At 41.4% G+C, this 19,738-nt stretch overlaps 1 protein-coding gene across 3 annotated transcripts in view; it reads right to left on the bottom strand.

Annotated features, from left to right (window-relative positions):
• Positions 1-19,738, bottom strand: part of LOC134439225 (zinc finger protein 609-like) — a 108,377-nt gene that overhangs the window by 49,912 nt on the left and 38,727 nt on the right. For all 3 annotated transcript variants that reach the window (XM_063189119.1, XM_063189120.1, XM_063189118.1), the window contains one exon: positions 5,602-5,754. The gene's annotated coding sequence lies outside the window, so the exon portion shown is untranslated. The remainder of the gene's footprint in view (positions 1-5,601; positions 5,755-19,738) is intronic.

Genomic DNA, 19,738 nt, shown 5'->3' with positions numbered 1-19,738 from the left:
GTTTGTGGGATGTCTGGAGTGCTTAGCTTTCTTGACTTCATGCCATATAATCTCAATTGTTTTTTTGTCAGGGCTTTGACTGGGCTATTCCAGAATGTGCATTTCATTATTATGAAGCCATTCTAAAGTCGATTTGCTTCTAAAGTATGGGTTGTTGTCACATTTCAGGACCCATACTCTTGTGTTTTTCAACTGTGTGACAGACATCCTCACGTTTTTTTCTGTAAAATATCACAATAAACTTGAGTTCATTGTTCCACTGATAATAGCAAACTGTCAAGGGCCTGAGGCAACAAGGTAGCCGCATATAATGATGCTCCTGCCACCATACTCAGAAGAGGAGATGTAGCCAAGAATAGCTAAAATGTGATTAATTCTGCCAATCTAAAATGAATGAGGTTTCTGTCCAAAAAAATATTGCTGCACCTTTGAGGTTTGCGAAAAAGCATTTATATGCTTCATAGAATTACTGCAAAATATTCTGTAGACCAACGTTGAAACCAAAGTTGAATTGTTCAGGGGAACACACAATGTCATGTTTGGAGGAGAACTGGAGAACCACATCTTCACCAAAACATCATCTCCACCTTTGAGTATGGTGGCGGGAGCATCATTATATGCGGCTACCTTGCTGCCTCAGGCCCTTGACAGTTTGCTATTATCAGTGGAACAATGAACTAGGAAGTTTATCGAGATATTTTACAGAAAAAGTGAGGTAGTCTGTCACACAGTTGAAGCACACAAGAGGATGGGTGCTGAAATGTGACAACAACCCATACTTTAGAAGCACATTGACTTTAGAATGGCTTCATAATAATGAAATGCACATTCTGGAATAGCCCAGTCAAAGCCCTGACAAAAAACAATTGAGATTATATGGCATGAAGTCAAGAAAGCTATGCACTCCAGACATCCCACAAACCTTGCTGACGAGAGGCAGTTTTCTAAAGAAGAGGGAGACCAGATACATCCAGATTGTTTTGTTAATCTGATCTGCAACTACAGAAAACAACTGGTTGAGGTTATTGCAACTAACTTAGGGTTAAAACCTATTGAATGCAAGGGTGTACTTACTTATTCCTTGCTGTCCTGTGAATGTTTACATCGTATGGCCAATGAAAATATGAAAACTTGTAAATGTTTGGGTTGAATTAGTTAAAGCAGACTCTGGTTGTTCCTTCTTGTGATTTCCGGGAAGATCAGACCATGTTTTATGACGAATTTTGACAGAAAGGTAAGAAATTTCAAAGGGTGTACAAACTTTTTCCTGGGACTGTATTTTGGCCCAAGGGCCTCATTGGGTTAAGAATATTGACCAAAGGGCTTTAAGTCCGCAAACTAATGTCAGTAATAACAAAATAATGTTTACTGACATAACTTTCTGGTCATTTAATTCCTGCACATTGCAATGAAATGTACTTAGATTAATAAAGTAACTTATCCTTGGTTAATCTCATAGCCGCAAGACCCCTGTTTTGAGTAGCCATTTTAAGGATGTTGGGTGAGAGCATCATAATGAATTTAAAAGTAGTCTTTTTTGTAAAAGCTCAGCGGGCCAGATGAAATGGCTCAGCGGGCCTCATGTGGCCCCGGGGCCAGAGTTTGTCCACCCCTGCATTCGAGCAATAATACCATGGCCTATTTGTTAGTTAAACATAGCTGTATGTAAATATTAAAATCTACAATTTACTACACTGCACTCTCATTTGCATGTGGGAGCGGAAATAAAATCCATAGAAACATTGCTAAAATGCGTCCACACGGCTTAGCCCAGTGCCCGAGGCTTAGTTTCCTGTATAATTGTGTGTAGTCTATTCATGGTCTCCCTCCATGGCTGCCACTGCTGGTGACCTGTGAAGTCCTCAACAGAAGAGATACTGCGTGAGCAGTAGGCTGCACAACACAGTCATTATCCATTATGATCACTGCAGAGCCAAGCAACAAATGAATAACAGCCCGGGCAAGGTGAGTCAGGTTTTGAGCAGTCTATTGCTACTGTTGAACACACACACTGTTAATAGTTGCCTTTATTCACCAAGCGTCCAATTCTTATTGATTGTACAAGGAATAATGGAACCACGGAGAGTAGGCCAAGCAATCCATCTGAACAGTTTTAATACACTATTTACTGCATTTTATCAGATGCTTGATTCATTCTTCAAGGTGCTTTTTTCTGACATGAATGCAACAGTGAAGAACTGCCGACTATTTTGTAGTCTTTGAATGTCCATTTTAGGGATGTGCACAAATATTCGAATATTCATTATTCTTTAGAATTTCGAATAGTCCTGTCGAATAAAAAAAATCAAGCCAGTCTCAAAATCCACATTGACATTCATAAAATGCAGACCCCACATAAAAACAAATCTGTGTTGGCCTCCCTTGCTGTGTTAAGTGACAAATGAAAACTTATGCAAGGTTTCATTAAATTGACCTACCTAGTAAATACGAATGCTCATCTTTCATTTCCAACACGTAAGGCAAGCGTTTGAAAGCGCCCCGCCCCCCGCGGACACAAACTGTTTACAGCCAGGGAGAAGCCAAGCATCTCGTGTATTTCAGGAATGGGCATTGGGCATTTATCAATAAATCGTTGACACTTTAAATCTGCAATTGTTGATGGTTTTGTAAACATGGAACGTCATCTGAAACTATTCGGGAATACTGTCACATCAATTTGCGTCTGATTATTGGCCAGCGTAAACTTTTGCAAGGTAAGCCAATGTCAGTGTAAACAATGGCAGGTTATTTCAATATGTCTCACGCTAATAATAATGAGCTAACAAGCGAGGTAAACATGATACTCTTAGCTGAGGCGATTTTTATCTGGCTCACTACATGAACTATAATCTGCAACTATTTGGGGGTCATTTCATATGAAGTTGCTTCGGATTTGGATAACAAACTCTTTTTCAAAGCCACCCATGTAACCGTGCGAATCGGGATAATGTCAACAATGTCAATTGCTAACTAGCCCAACTAGCAAACAACACAATGTTGTTCGAGTGGGGTTTATTATTCCCCTTGCCGTGACGAGAATGGATGGAGGGGAAGGGAATGAGAAATATTTCACGGCACGGACGCGGCCACCACCTCCATCACACAGACTCCCTCCTCCAGTGAACATGCTGCTGGACGTTCAGAGGTGTAGCCAGGCCTACGCTCCCACCTCGTACTGTAGATGTTTTCAAAGCATGACGGTGGGAGTCCTTAAGTCAGCAAACGCACGTCTTTTTTTTTTTTTTTTTTTTCGAATAATTTTCGAATAGTGGCCATCGAATTTCGAATAGTGTTTTTGCCAGAAATGCACATCCCTAGTCCATTTAAGTGACATAAGCGATGACAATTATTTTCTTCAAGAAATATACATACAATATTTCAGCAATAGCAACCAATAGATTCACCCAAAGCCTTTATCACAGCATTTGCATCTTCCATCTTGGCTTAAAATTATTTTAAAAGATTTACTTAGAATTCGGTTTCATACTTTTCTTCTGCTTACAAATGCAGTTAAACATTTCTTTCTGTACCCCATCATACCTAGCCTGGTCCTGACCATCCCATAATACTACCATTTAATTTCGTATTTGATTTTTATTAATTTCGGTCTGGGGTTGCAGGAAGCGGGAAGTTTGCATTCAGTTCTGGTTTGAAATGATTGGACAGCTCTCACCCAACTCTTACTCAACAAAAATATAGCGCAGGCGTTTACAGTATAGTCAGCGTCCTCCCCCTTTTGCCCCCACCAACCTGCCTCTTCGCTTATTGGCCGTTTTCTGGGTAGGGTTTGGCCGGCCAAATCCTACCGCTCAACATCGCTCCACAGAAAGCAGGGGCCAGACTAGTAGTGGAGCCAATCCTTTGGCGGAAGTACATAGGATGACGCGCAAGGCTACGTCATATCTGCCTCCATGTAATTTTCAAAACGCACAGCTGGCCAAGAAGGAGTTCAATTAATGTAAAAAAAAAAAAATCCATAATAAAAAAAAATCGTGCAGTGTTATGCAAATTGGGGTGCACACTTGTTAAGGTCATTCCAATCTACACCTCCAAGTGTGCTCTTGCTACGGGTCAACCCTACTGCGAGGAAGGTCAGCAGATACTGCGGTGAACACCATTTATCAAACACTGTGTGGATAAACTGAGCAGACGGGTGCCAAAGCCGTTCTCCAGAGAGGGGCATGCTATAACTCATCTTCCCAACAGCGCTCACACTTACAGGCTGTCTGCAACTGCTCGTGCAGCTGTGAATGGAGACTGTGATGGAATGGAAAATGTGCCAAGATGTGATCCAGACTCCTTCCATGCCCGTGGACTCATGCTGATTTAGGACATGACCCGAAATCTCATGCTGGAATTCGGGAATGGTGACGTTTCCAACACAATGAAGGAAAATAGCTTTCATCACCATGATAACTTTCTGAAATTACCTCACAATACTGGGCTGAGCATGAAAGCGCATAACGGACACATGAAAGAAAATCCTTCTAATTATCTAAAGACACAGTGCAACATTTATAGTCACTTGAAGGCCAAAACTTCCACCACCGTACTCACAAGTGAGCAATAAAATAGTAAGCACTGTAACAGTCTGTAAGGGCCCTGTGACTGTCAAATCACCCCCAACACCCAAACTGTCTCTTTCAAGCCAACTATAACTTTATATTACCTGCAAGCAGCCAAACCATTTTCTTATACTGAGGTTTCAAAATAGAACAAGCAGTCTACAACACAGTCTACAACACGCGTTAAAATGTTACCCAATTACAATTTCGGATGGGTGAACATGGGAGAGGAAAGCACTACTGATAAAAAGCACCACAGACTATGGCTGTGAACATCTACATGCACAGTTTAGCTGAGCTATTGGCAATTAAGTGCAGTTTTCCGCTGCATTCAGCTGAATTGAATTATATTACACAAAGTGAATTGACATAGATCAACAGCGTGCAAGGTGGCCAGGTTTTTTTCAGTCAGCTTTCATTTGGAGGGTTCAGGAGGTGTGTAACATTGATTCACCCAGTGCTGAGTGCATACAACAATGCACGGTTCTCTCCAATATCGTACTCAAGTTGCTGCGACTAGAAATAGTAGCAAGTAGCACTTGGTATCTGCATGTCCTATATCAAGGCTGTTAACAATGGTTCTACTCTGTGTGGCCAAGAAATTATATTTTTATTTCAACATTTTTTGTCGAGTGTGACAGGAAATGCATGGGAAAAATGGGGAAGAATCCGGTAATTAACTCAGGTCGAACTCGAACACGGGACCCCGGAATTATGGTGCTGCACCATAGCCAATTGAGCCACAAGGACCCCCAAGAAACAACACTCTTGACAAATCACAGTAACAAAACACAAAAACAATAGAAACAACGTCCTTCGCCAACAGTATGCCATTTTCTTTCACAGCTCTATCCACACCTGCTAGCTAGTCCCCAAACTCTACATGGCACAGTGCATGTTTTGTCAAACATTCTTCTATTTCTGCTGGTTTTCATTCACTGTTAATAAAAAAAAAACATGTCTTTTTACTCGTCTCTCAAAATAAACTCTCTAAACATAAAACTATAATGTTTAATAAGCATTGCATTTGTCTTACCGCAAAATGTAAAGCACTTCCTTGCATCAACCGTCTCTCTGTACTGTCTTGTCGTAATGGTTACACGATCCCGCCAACTCATGGTTTAAACCGGGCATCGCCAAACGGCGGACTGCATTCTGGATCCGGACCGAGGGATGATTCTGTCCGGACCTGTGACCAATCAGACAAGGATACATACATTAAACACAAGCCGGTAATTTAAAAAAAAAAAAATCAATTTTCTTAAGAGTGTTTCTGGGTCTTCACCTTTTTCCCTTGGTGCTCATCAGTGTAGGGGCTCTCAAATTTGGTCCAGGTAGACAAATGCTGAGACACTCAACTTTTTTTATTTGGCAACAATGTCTATGCGTTTCGGCCCTTATGGCCCGTATACGCTCTGAAGAAGGCCATAAGGGGTGAAACGCGTAGGCATTGTAGCCAAATAAAAAAAGTTAAAAAAAATTGCTACCTTGAGTGCCTCAGCATTTGTCTACCTGGACCAAGAATACATACATATTGTGGAGCATTTTTGTAATGGTCATGGCAATAGACAAAGTGACATCACCAAAATGTGGTCAAAACCCACCCCTGGTACCAACGCCAAAAAATAAACACACTCGCATAATAGATTTTTAACATGGGGGCATTGGACTTTGTTCGCTGTCAAAACTAAGTCTTAAGTCGCAGAAAAATGCACAACCTAGGGTTTTCTTTGACAAAATTTCCCATTTTAAATCTTAGGCAATTGTGTTGGGTTTTTTTTTGCATGTGTCGTTGCCCGTTAAAACATTAACTTTTATGTAGGCTAACTTTTATCTATGGTAACATTTTGCTTTAGCCTCGATGCCTCAAGGGATATAATGCCACAAGGGTCACGGAAGGATACATCAGCAAAAACAACAAAAACCCACTGATCACTGCAAATAATAGATCATAAATAAACAGAGATTAATGGAGCACTATTTATTCCATCACAAATCCTAGAACCACCTCTTCCTTTCCGTGAACACAAATTACAAAACGGTATCTTTGCCATGCTATATTCACCATGACAACGTGATGGTCCCAACCTGCGTGCCGGCTAGTAGCATAACATGGGCATAAATCAATTACACTCTACTGTAGGCAACGAAAACGACAGCCTATTACTAGCAGATGAGAAATGTAATTAGAGAAAAACGCTGAGTCATGCATTGTGCTGCAACATACTCAATTCAACTGCGACCAAATTCAAAAGACCCATGTTAAAATCAATTGAACTTTTCCATAATGGTGTCAGGGATGGGGTTTCAACCTCATTTTGATGTTGCCCCTCAGCGGTTACAATGACAATAGTTTCACTCAGTTCATCCAATCAAAACGTACATTTACCTCTGACACAGCCTCTCTACACCTCTCTCTCTGACCTCTGCACCGTATAGGAATCAAATCAATGAAACAGGGGCAGTGGTGAGCTACGCCCTGTTGAATAGAAATCGATACTTTCAGATAACCACCAGTGCAACCATTAAGATCAGCATTGTGAGGGACCACTTTAAGACAAAGTTTCAAGTAATCATGCATTAAACTGTCAAACCAAATCGTATTCAAGTCTCAAACCAAGTACAGCAATTTAACTCTATTAAGGCACAACCTAAATGAATGAGATATTCTCCACAAACGAGCTCAAAATGTTAAGGATGCGCTTTGGGAAAAGAGGCAATTAGGATGTGGGAAAAAATACAACCGTGTTTCTGCTCGATGTTGCAATTGAACCGATGCAAACTGCTTTCACATACTTCGCCCTCTCTTCTACCCCCCACCGCACATGCGCACACACACGCACGCACACAGACTTTGCCCATGCTCTCATCTCACTTCCAGTCCATGCCATCCTACTGTATCACCACTCCACACAGCCCACTACCTCATGCCATCAACAACACATCCAGGTTTACAGCCCACTTCTACCAACCACAATGCCATTTTTTTCAGTTCAGCACTTAAAAACGTTACCCCCACCCCATTCAAAAAAGGAGTCTATTGGGCCTTCATCACTCATTTTGGACATTGTCAAAAGTTGCCTCCTTCTGTTCCTCGTCTTGTCCTGAAGAGCGCCTGGTTTCTCTTTAACCAACTGACCCAAAGCAGCACTCTTCTGTTCCTACTGTTTGGCCAATTTGTTTGCCATTAGCCAAGAAAACTATACCCAGAGCCTTGTCGTCCTCTGGAAATAAGTTACTTCTTTGAAGCAAGATTTCTGGTCTGACAATAACCAATAGCTGACTACCTCTAGGGCAAACAGTTACAGTAAAAAGACCCCACTCTGGCTTTTTTTCTTTACAAAGAAGACATTTAACGCACCATGTCCATTTTACACAGTTTTGGCCTGAATCCGCCCTCAGTGTTTACTGTAGACCTGGACATGGTGCATTCATTTTGCTAATAAAGAGAAATGGCAAGACAGCGACACCATATCTACTCTATCTGATGACTTTTATTGGACATGCAGCCAAAGACAGTATCCCAGAGTTTGAGCGTGCCTACTCAGTCAAGATTCTACTCTGGACACAGAGTAAAAAATTACATGACAAAAATGAAACGTGAAACACTGCAGTGTTCGAGTGCATGTTTTCTGTACTTCACCCCACATGAGCTCTACCACTAGCTTTCTGACAACTGTACAAATTGTAAACCATGTGTGTCATGTTTCAACCAGAGCTACTTTTAAGCAATAAAGGACTTCAGTCAATTTCAACATGCAGTTGTAATGCTCACACTACCCTGGACTTGTCAGTACCTGAGGTTTTTTTCTTCTTCTTCTGTTTTTTCCGAGATCTTGGTCATTGTAATGGGGGTTTGTTTACATTTCAAAAAAACATTTTTTACTTATTCCCAAAAACATTCAAAAAGTTAGTAGACTATGTTAATGTTTTTTAAAAATGTAAACAAACGCTGCCCCCATTAGAATAGCTCATATCTCGGAAAAGGCTAAGCCGAAAAATGTGGCATCACCGGGTACTGACAAGTGAAGCATAGCGTGAGTAATACAACAGCATATTGAAATTGACTGAATTGGTCCCTTAAAAGGCCAGAAACACTGACAAAAGTCAGGAAAGGCTTCAATGAAAACAGGTAGAACGCAACATCCAAGCTTGCGTCAATTCTAATGCCCCTCCCTGCAATAGCTTCACACCACTGTGCCCTTTTCTCCTCCCTCATCCATATTTTACCAATAGATTACAAATCATACCATCAGATGACAAATCATACAATATATTTTGGAGACCAGTGTTTTTTGCCGACTTTCAAGATTTTTTTTGGTTATTCAATAAAATCAGTTCATTTAGCCATTATAGGGTGTTAGCACTCAAGATCTGGTGCCATCCACCCATCCAATGCTCACCATGGAAGCAAAAAAAAAAAAAGCCATCCAGTCTGCCAAACACTGGGCTCCAAAATTGAGTCAGTTTATCTACCAATTATAGTGTTAGTTCACACAATTTGGTGCAAATCCATCTACCCGCTCAAAAGTTATTGCACACACAAAAAAAAGTCTGTTACAGAGGGAACAGACATGGCTAGACAACTAAATTACACAATGCCTACTGGAGGTTTAAGCTTAATGATCTAAATCTCAACCATTCTCAACCTTTTTTTACCCTTTCAATTCGTGAAAAATCTCAAAGCGCCCCAAACCAACAAGCCGTAACATGGCATTGCATTTGATACCACAGAAGCTTAGAAAAGAAACACATTTGGAGACGTCACACAACCTAGCCTATGTTCGAAGATGCAGCTTTATCTCAAACAGGCTATGTGTAGGCCATGCTGGGGCGACCTATATTTACTTTATTGTGCGTAAAAGGTGGATGACAGATTCCACTGACTAGGCGTTCATTTATTAATTTAGACAAATATGTATTATATTACACTATTTAGGTCAGTTTCACATACTGTCCACGTTTCCGCGGCACCCCTGAGGGGGGTGTGCGGCACCCTGGTTGAGAAACACTGATCTAAATAAAGGGTAGCCTACAATGTCCATACGTCCTTACAAGTTCATGCTGCCCACTAGCCTAGCGAGCTAAACCCTACGGTAAAAAGCTGTACTGTGGTCTAGTAAGCTTACTGCTCGCTGGCAGTGTGACCGGAATAAACGGTGATCTGTCAAATTGCCTCTGCACTCAAAGCCACACAATATGGCGCAAACAACCAATCACACCAAATCCCCACACAGCAAACCGTGGGCCGTGGCTGGCAGTCGTTCCAGGAGATACCAAGGGCAGGGCTCCAGACTAACTTTTTGCACTGGTTGCACTGGTGCGCCTAAACATTTTTTTTAGGTGCACCAGCACAAAATTTAGGTGCACCCAAATGTTTTCACCACCCCATACACACACGCACCTCAGCTTTAAAAAAATAATAATTAAAAATAATAACAATAGCAATAGTAATAGCAACAATAATTGAATAATAATAATAATTATTATTATTATTTTATTATTATTGTTGCTATATTTTAAAAGACCTGGAGCCTTTCATGTGCTATAGGCTAGTCTTCCAAATGTGCTCCTTATAAAAGACATGACAGTAGGCTACCTAACTAACACATCTTGGCTACAAGCAGTTTGGCTGGTAGAAAAGACCAAATTAGTAGCCTTTTAGTCAGTATGTGTTTGACTAGTAAGATCAACATACCAGCCTTTTCTGCAATAAGACTACGCACACGGCACAAGCACAGAGTTACAGCACAAGCACAGAGTTACAATATTAAGATAGATAGATGGATGGATGGATAGATGGATGGATAGATTTTTGTTTAACAAGCCCTGCTAAAAATGTCATGATTTTTAAAATCATTAGACACAAATAGCCTAGCCTATGTTTACAGTGGAATCCGAGGTGAATTGGGTTTTGTCTATTTCCCCGTTTTTGAGCGCTCTCCCTCTGCATAATGATTGTGGTAGGCTATATCTTAGCAAGCGCTACGAACAGACACGACAACACTAGTGCGCTCGCTCGCTCTCTCTCTCTCTCTCTCGTGCTGTCTCGAGGTGCATGAACGACGCCTTGCCGACTGATAGGCAGTATGTAGCCTGTCCTAGTCGCTATCAAAAAACTCTCACATAAGTCCCGACAGACTAGCACGTCACCTGTTGTTTGGCCAGCACTGCACGCGGCTGAAACGGGCAATTATCCGCACCCGTCTGCGTTTTTGTGTGGCAATGTTTAATATCCGCTCAAGCCATTTAGTTTTTCCCGGGATTGTGACTCTCTCGTGTTTAAAATACCCTCAAGTCATTTTGCTGTTTACCGTGATTGTAACTCTATCGTCCGTTGCAAAACTCGCCTGGTTGAGAGCACAAAACTCGCTGGCACATGTGAACTCCGATAGTTGAGCGAAGTCGAACATTCTATTCTGAAACGTCGGGCTGCCTGTGAACGAGGAAGGGGGAGAAAGCAACCAGTAGTTCAGCGGAGTTGAAGGAATGACCGCATCGACAAGTTTTATTGTGTGATGATGGGCCACTACTGCAGAATGACTATTAATTGTATGCCCATTAAAACGGTTGTTTGGTAATTGATTTTGTTCTACTGATGGCTGGTCGCACCGGTGCGCCTAAAAATATTTTTTAGGCGCACCATTGAAAAAAATGGGCGCATATGCGACCAAATTGGTCGCACTCTGGAGCCCTGAAGGGGGGTAGCTGTTACTTTTCATCCGCATTCACACAGAGCAGGCAGGCTTCAGACTCCCAGTCCCTTCAGCCCAGACACAGCCAGATCGCATACAGCTGACGGCTGTCTGCACATAAACCAGTCAATATCACAACACAATGTCTATGGGTTAACGACTCGCATGTTTTGATCCTAAATAACATTTAACGGCCTTGTGTGGTCTAATAGCTTGTGACTGGTTCTGCAAAATGCTAACATTAGCTTATCGGCTAGATTAACTTAAAACATCGAGTGACCAATGGTAATGTGTGGCGTGACCTATTTGTAATAAGTTCATGGTGCATTTTTACATCAATCTGTGGCAGGCACAATAATTATAATCACTCAGAATCTTTAAATTAAGCAAAAAATTTTGATGTTGAAAGTTGCACCAACGGCCGCCATGTTTCTCATAAAATGTAACTCCTGCCCAAGCAACATTTGATTGGTTATCAGACCATCTAATTTGTAGTATGATATTCTGTCGTCACTAGGTAGCCCATCCTCCGAACGATTTGATTGCCCTTGTCGACTTTCAGCCTTGCAAAACGACAAAAAGGTATCAGACTGTCCTTAGGAGCAAATTCAATGTGCAGTCGCTTGGGGCGTCTAGATTTCTAGGCTACCTGCCCGCCCTACACTGTATGAAAAAAACAAGTGATAAAAGTAGACTGATAATTAAAAGCCCTTAGAGACAGTTTGCTAAACAAATTAAAGGGGGAGAAGCTCAAAAACACATTTACCCCCACTAGAAGCTGTGTAGAAACAAACATCCAATCATATTTGGCCTTTTCTTGTCACTGACACAAGAAATACAATGAGCCACTACATATCAAGAAGAGATATGAATTGCAGTGAAGAAATCATTAGGTGCACCCTTAGCAAAGAATCCTTTAGTAGAGTAAGATATGTAAAACCCGCCCATCCAATGCAAACGAGTGTGCTCAAAATTCAGTCTCCTAAGGGGGCATGGTCCCTCTTTCTTCTCTTTTCGTGGTGTTTGCACAAGACGTGCGCTACCGCCATCTACAGCGCTAAGGGGACTCCATTTATTCTCAACCTCAAGACTCCGAAGGTCTCCTAATCGAAGGTCTCCTAAAGGGCCGTTCACCCGACGTAAAGTGGATACCGGAAAAGAACCCGCCTGATTTATCTCCCTCTCATTTACTCTTCTCTGCCCTTAGTTTAGCATTATTGCTGCTAGGGGTCGCTGATAAGGTCAGAAATGTGTCAAGGTGTATTCCTTTTGTTTTAGATAGTCTCAAATGGCTCAAAACATTGGCCTGTAATTGCAAAAAACATAATCCATTTGATCATCGTTCAGATACTCAATGAATTCACAGAAGGTATTTTTTAGTGTTGCACCGATACCATTTTTTGGCCCCGATACTGATACCCGATACCTTGCTGTGCAGTATTGGCCGATACCGATACCATACCGATACCGATACCACCCTATTTGAAATGTATATGAAGGTCTGTAGTGCATACTACTTGGATGTAAAATCATTGCATGGCTTTTGTCAGGCTGCTGCCTACATTTGTGAAACAGGAAAAAGACTAATACAAAGTGAATCCAGCAAAACGTTTTATACTTTTTAAATACCTCTATGAAATAACTAATTTCAAGGCTGTTTAAGTGTCATACAAGCACCTGTAAATGGTATCGGTGCCTTAATTGTTGGTACTCGCCGATACCGATACCACAATTTTAGTGCAGATCCACCGATCCACCGATACTGGTATCGGTATCGGTGCAACACTGTATTTTTCATCTCAAACAGTCAAACTGTTACCTGTGGTAAAACTGTCCAAGCAAAGGGAGGAGTTTAAAGAAAAAAAGAAAGACATTAAAAAACAATATTATGGCATAATGTAGGGATGTTAACCGGTAACCGGTAAACCGATAGTTGACCGGATCAACGATAACTGGTTAAATTTTCTGCCACCGGTTAACCGGTAATAATAATTGCAATAATAATTTCCTCCCAAAAAGCCCCCAAAAACTATAATTTTGAGGTTTTGGTACGATAATTCAGCATTTTCCATCTGGTGACACTGGCTGGACATGACAGGTCCTGTCTGAGCAGGCAAAAAGAAAGGCTTATGTGAAAAATAAAATGTAAAAAATTCAGTGCTGTGCCTATCAGGCCACAAACTTTATATAATTTAAGATTGCCGGTTAACCGGTTAACCACCGGTTAATGAGTCTCAGTAACCGGTTAAGATATTTTAAAATTTTCGCCATCCCTAATATGGTGTCTTGTAGAGCTTTGAAATGAACAGTCTTTGAAATGATCAGCCTCTGAATTTAAGGGAAGAATGGAGTAATGTATCAAGAGCCTTAGTCCCAAAACTGACAATGTCTGAAAATCGCTCTCATAATGTTACATTCAATTCAAAGCCAGGCCTGAATGTGAAAAAGACCAGTATATTTAATTGTTAAACTCTTGAGATCATCAATTGTCTGTACATGAAACATTTAAGCTTGCAACTACTTCATTTAATTCAAAACAAAAGTGAAAAGGGGACATTAGCCGTGGTTGCACCACATTACTTCTGCCACTACAAAAAACCCACACGCCATGACAACACGGTTTCCCCCAGCACTTTATTGCTAAGGCGGCCACCTTGACAAGAAACACCCTTAACTAGGTCCCCTGAAAAGATAAAGATTTCATGTTGTGAATGTAATGTCTTAAGTTGCTTAACCAACAAATATAGTCCTTCAAGAGTTTCCTTATCATATTTCAAGCACAGCACAGCATGTCCACTGATGATGGTGACTTGTCTCTGATGCTGACTAACGCCCCACAACCTTGACAAATGGAAATTCTGCAGGAAACACTGGACAATAGATCAAGTGTCAAGAAAAATGCACATTTTGGAAAAATAACAGATGATTGCCTTGAACCAATTATTGACACAACAGTATGTGGATCAGCCACCAAACTTGCTTCTGACTATCCAAGGGAAACCAGATGAGCACAGCTATCCATGTAAGGCCAGCACATGTGAACAATGACAGTTAATATACAGGCTAGGCTTGCAATTCTATGATGCATTGCAAACCAAGCTACACTTGCCATCCTCCAACCTAACATCATGCCAAATAATGTCATTGTTAAAGCCTCGCGGCAAACACTCCTCAATGTCATAAGGCTGACCAGAGCACACATTTCCTGGCCGTCTTACTTGCTTGGCTTCTCTACAGTCCTCGACAAAAGTGTTGTGGCTTGGGTACAATTTTCTGTTACCAACACCACACCTTCAAAAGGTCCTCGCCCAATCCAAGCGCAGCAACCAGAACTGAGGAGGATCGAATAGAAGTACCTCCGTCAAAATTAGCCATTTCAGCCTGTCAGAATTATGGTGAAACAATGTGCTTATGTAGGAGCGGGAAAGGATCTGCACACTGCTTGCAAAAGACTTAATTTATTAGGAGCAACGTTTCAATCATAGATCTTCTTGATCTATGATCGAAACGTTGCTCCTAATTAGGGATGCAAACGATTCATCGACTTTAATCGATCAATGCATTAATTGATTAAAAAACATTAATCGCAATTAATCGACAATTCAACTAACAAGAGACCCAGGTGAAATGGGCATGTGAGGAATGTGTGTGAAGAGGGGTGTGAATAGTGGGAAAATTTAAAATCACCTTTGGATTAAAGAATTTAAATAGAATTAATTGAAATGTGGTATATTATCTCAAATTTTAATTTAAGTGTTTAGATTTAGTTTTTTTTTCCCAGAGAAACATTGAGATTTCGGGGGGAAAACGCCGCTTATCAATTAATTGTAAGTCGATCGATAAGGCTATCAACTAATGATTAATGAATTAATCGATCATTTGCATCCCTACTCCTAATAAATTAAGTCTTTTGCAAGCAGTGTGCAGACCCTTTCCCGCTCCTACATGTGACAATTTTTTGATTTGGCACCTGCTGATGCTTTTTTGCTGGATGTGCGCACTTTCCACCACACTCGAAACAATGTGCTTAAACATGGCCCTTGCATCTGCCACATAAAGAGGCAGCTCGTTGTTTCACCTTTCCAAAGCCCAAAATGGAAAGATTATAATCGATGCAAGGCGTGTAAAAGCCAGAGCACTCAATGTTAGAAGAAGTAGTTATTTATTGTCACTATACAAGTAAGTTACAGCAAGATGTGGTATGGACCCAGATATCTCTGCCACCAAGTTGACAATTGTAAATATTTTGCTCTTCTGTGCCAGAAGATGTATTCTGTTAAAGTGGGTGTCAGAAGAGTCGCCCAATGTAAGTTAACACGGTGGATAAATGGGGTGTTGGAATTCATGCCTCTTGAGGCGCTCAGCTTCTACTTAAAAGAGGAACCTTATAAGTTTGACAAAATCTGGGGGCCATTTATGACCTACCTAGGCCCGAACTGTTTAGAAACGCTAACAAAAGGGGTATGTGGATTGGCATGGAGAGAATAATATGTGTTGTCCGTATACAGTATGCTTGTGTCTGTACATTCCTTGCACTTTCTTCCTTTTTTGTATTGAAGTATTATTGTGCCTGTCTGATGCCAACTGTCATAACATGTAATTCTGTCTATAGATGTTCAATAAAAAAATAAAATAAAATAAAAACCCCACACAGAAGCAATATTTCTCACAAGTAAGGCAAGTAATTTTATGATGTGTAATAAATGTGAGATTAAATACTGAATGAAAAGAACAGCTGTGTGACAGAGTAATAGTGATCCACAGTCCAATCAACATAGGCTCCTGAAGTCGCACTGCACAGTCCAGAGGCACAACAGGGATTCAAGAATTCAGTGACCTACAGTAGGTAGCGGCACAATCGAGGATGATAGACTCACTATGTGTGTGCATGCACAACACCTGTAGCTGTTAGTAATAACTAAGATGCAAGAGCGATTCATCATCATAATAGTGCTGCGTGGCACAGAATAACACAGAGTACTCAGTTCAGAGTTGCACACTCCACTGCAGAAGGCCCTTACCTGGGTACGTAATCCCTTTTTTCTCTGATCACAATATATTGGACACAGTCATGCACGCACGTGCGCACGCAGGAAGGCAGGCACGCACGCACACGCACACAGGACCCTGAAATGTCCCAGTTTATACCAAACACTATCCCATTTCCGCTTACAGAAATCATATAGCCATTGATAAGTTACACCTTACAGCTTGTTTCCAGCATTGAACAGTGTGAAGCACAATCTGTGTAGCCTACCTGCCTGCTATGGACATCAACCGAGCCACATGTATGGTTCTTAAGTTCAGACGCACACACACAGGGGGCATGGCTTTCGCTAACAGTAAATTTACAAATCCCTCTCAAACACCTCTCTATAAATAGCTCAGAATTTGGGGAATTTTCAATTCGGAAACTTGGCACAGGATTTAGGGTAATTTGGGTAATTTACGGGAATCAACAGAGATGTTGCTGTACTTACATTTCAGCATATCTGGTTTTCAAGTTATGTGTAGTGCTGGCACATTTATCACTGTACAGTATAATACAACATTCAGATGTGCACTAGCAGACTGGCAGACTTTGTCTGTTCACAACCTTAAAATAATAAATGCAACACAGATTGCAAGCAGACAACTGTGTTTGGTCTGTCTAGAGATTAAGCTTTTCTACTTTAATATTATAGATCAAACCTAATAGCATCTTCTGTATACAGTGCGTCATCTAAGAAATTGCAAAGAACATTGCAAAATGCATGTTGAAGTCTCAATGGCCTCAATGGCTCTGCGGTCCACCCTGATGAATAAGGAACAGCATATGTCACATAAATTTGATTATTTTAGCCAAGAATAAGCTACAATAGGTTTTCTAGGCCTAAAGAGAAAAAAAGGTCATGGGTCGACAGGGTTTAATTTTTTTTTTACTATTATTATTTTTAAACCGCCCCCTCCTCCCAACCACTGATGCAATGTCTTGCAATGTGACAGAGAAGATGTGCAACTCGGTGCGTGGTGGCACCGTGGGGCTTTTCAAGCTCACAAAACAGTTGCTGCATGCACAGAATTGATTGTGGATGCATAAGGAAGCTGTCTGAAAGGGATGTTTGGGTGCTAACCCTGACTGTATCCAAAAGACATAAAACCACAGCTGGGAAAATCACGGTGGAATTAAATGTGCAATTCAACTTTCCCGTTTCCACCAGAACAGTCAATCAAGAGCTCCACAAACATCACAGTCACCCAAACATCCCATTCAGACAGCTTCCTCTTGCGTCCACACTTAAGCTTAATCCTGTTGGATGTGGTTCATCCTTCTTGGCGGTTTGCAGATATTACCTTGGATATCGTGGCTCTAATACATCACAAAGACTTGGTCTTGGTCAAAGATGCACCAGCAACACGTGTACCAAGAATTTCTCCTTTTTTGAATTCTGATATGTCACCCATAATGTTGAGTGCATTGCAATATTTTGAGCAAAACTGTGCTCTTACCCTGTTAATTGATCCTTCACACTCTGCTCTGGTGCTGTGGTGCAATGTGCAATGTGCAGTTAATGAAGACTGACCACCAGGGTGGTCCAATTTATCCATGAAACCTCCCACACTAAAATGACAGGTGTTTCAGTTTCATTGTACAGCCCTTGAACACACACACAGAAACTGTTGGCGGAAAAAGCACCACTGTATAGGCTCTACTCTAGCATGACAAACCACAAACAGCATTACAGTGGTCTCGCTCTCTCACACACACACTTTCCCTTTCTCTCTCTCTCTCTCTCTCTCTCTCTCTCACACACACACACACACACACTTTTCCTTTCTTTCTCTCTCACACACACACACACTTTCCCTTTCTTTCTCTCTCACACACACACTTTCCCTTTCTCTCTCACACACACACACTTTCCCTTTCTCTCTCTCACACACACACTTTCCCTTTCTCTCTCTCACACACACACACACACACACACACACACACACACTTTCCCTTTCTCTCTCTCACACACACACACACACTTTCCCTTTCTCTCTCACACACACACACACACACACACACACACACACACACACACACACACACACACACACACACACACACACACACACACACACACACACACACACACACACACACACACTTTCTCCAACTTTAAGACTAGGCTACAATACCCCTCCTGCCACTTCTTTGGGGAAAGATGATAGTAAATCTAGCAATGTTTTCTGGGGTTGTCCATGGATATTCTTCTCTGAGGTATGCATGGTATTTGTCTCTTATTATATGGTTGTGACGTCATCTGTCGAATGCTCCATTCATTTCAACGGGGCTCCCCAACGTTCGGACGTCTGTTATTTTTCGATAACGGACGGGTTGGTCTATAACAGACCGCTGTCAATGGCAACAAGACTTTTCACTGCTAAAGCGACTTTTCATCAAGACTCTAATCAGCTGCTGTGATAGACAGCACCCGTTGTCCTGGCTACCGCTGTCAATGGCAACAAGACGTTCACTGCTAAAGCCACTGGCTTGTATACAAGTCAGTGGCTAAAGCGAATGTTTCATATCACTCCGCAGGGGGTCCGGTCTTTTGTCACTCTAATCAGCTGCTGTGATAGACAACACCTGTTGTCCTGGCTAGCCTACCTAGCTGTTGCCTAGCGGTGTTCCACAACGGCACCGTTTTGTTTTGCGCAGCAACAATCTTAACATTAAATAGGTCTAAAGAAATGACCCCGCATGTGTGAATCATTTAAGTATATCCATATAATAAGCGGGTTAACTTTCGGCGAGTCGGTCGCTTTGTGGAATAGCAGCACTTCAGAGAGAACAAGACCCCTCCGCTCCGTGTCGGGGTCTAAAGATTCTCTCTGTCGTGCTGCTATTCCACGGTAGCGACCTTCTCGCCGAACGTTAACCCTTACTTATTAACTCCATGAAGCCTGCACCATCCATGAGATTGGTCGGTCTTACATATATTACATATAAGCAGCTCATTTACATAGGCATATTATAAGCATATTATAAGCAATTCTTATAAAGCAATTCATTTACTGTGTGATGGCCTCTTGTTATGCTGAGGACAAAAGAGTGTATACCAGGGGGTGAAAAATAACCATCAAGACTGTGCATCAGTAGTTCCCCCATGCTCTGCTCATTTGGTAACTTCATGCTTTTGGTGGTCAAATGATATGGAAATTTGCATATCACTTGAGCATAATCTCTGCTCCACAACTGACCAACATCCAAAGAACATCAACAGTGTGTTTATTAATGGAAAAAGCATGACTTCTCACATTTCAAGCACAAAAGTGTGTCTTCTTGAACAAGAATTCTCAAGACAAACTTGTGTCACTCAGCCATGAACAAAACTGGCCTGTCAGGTGTAGTCACAGGGTCAACTAGGGCCAATTTCTCCTCTGCAAGGTTCATCTGTGACATACTGCAGAGCATTGCAGAAGCTACAATGTTGTCTAGTGCTATAC

Source organism: Engraulis encrasicolus, chromosome 22 (assembly GCF_034702125.1).
Source record: "Engraulis encrasicolus isolate BLACKSEA-1 chromosome 22, IST_EnEncr_1.0, whole genome shotgun sequence".
Lineage (NCBI taxonomy): Eukaryota > Metazoa > Chordata > Actinopteri > Clupeiformes > Engraulidae > Engraulis > Engraulis encrasicolus.
The sequence above is the reverse complement of the archived record's forward strand: the minus strand, read 5'-3'. Positions and strand labels throughout refer to the sequence as shown.